We start from the raw sequence: 572 nt of genomic DNA, 5'->3' as shown, positions 1-572 counted from the left end.
TTTTTTTTTTTTTTTCTTTTTTGTTTTTTTTGAGCCAGCAATACCAAGTAAATTAGTACTACCTCAAAAGTGAATGTTGGTCAAGATACGCTGAATCTCTCTGTAGCCTGGAAAAAGCACTTTTGGTCTCTGGCTGAAGTACTGTTTACTTACATGAGAGGAAAGACAATCATACTTAATGTGATCCTTAACATAATTAACACTTAAGGCTAATGGAGCAATATGATAAGTAAACATCATCTGTTACCTTTGTGTTCTCAGCTGTGGCAAGGGGCTGTTGCAGTCCTTATACTGTCGTACACGGGATAATTAATGTAGACCTCCCTTCTTTTTCCCCACTGATCTTACTCTGCTTTTGCTCCGTACTGTGCCCAGCCTTTTTTGCACTGGCAGTGTGGTGTTATACCACAACTGCTGCTTATTTATGTAAGTGCAAATGGCAGCTGACATCTTCAAAAGAACAGGAAGGCTGCTTCAGTCAGGCACTTCTTTTTAGCTAGAGGGAGATCCTGCCCCTAATTGTTTGACATATCACACTGGAAGATGAAGGGTGAGGGTAAGCTAAGAGTGTG

The sequence above is a fragment of the Centrocercus urophasianus genome, unplaced genomic scaffold, assembly GCF_019232065.1.
Source record: "Centrocercus urophasianus isolate 14NV4802_14NV808 unplaced genomic scaffold, USGS_Curo_1.0 seq_16, whole genome shotgun sequence".
Classification (NCBI taxonomy): Eukaryota; Metazoa; Chordata; class Aves; order Galliformes; family Phasianidae; genus Centrocercus; species Centrocercus urophasianus.
The sequence above is the reverse complement of the archived record's forward strand: the minus strand, read 5'-3'. Positions refer to the sequence as shown.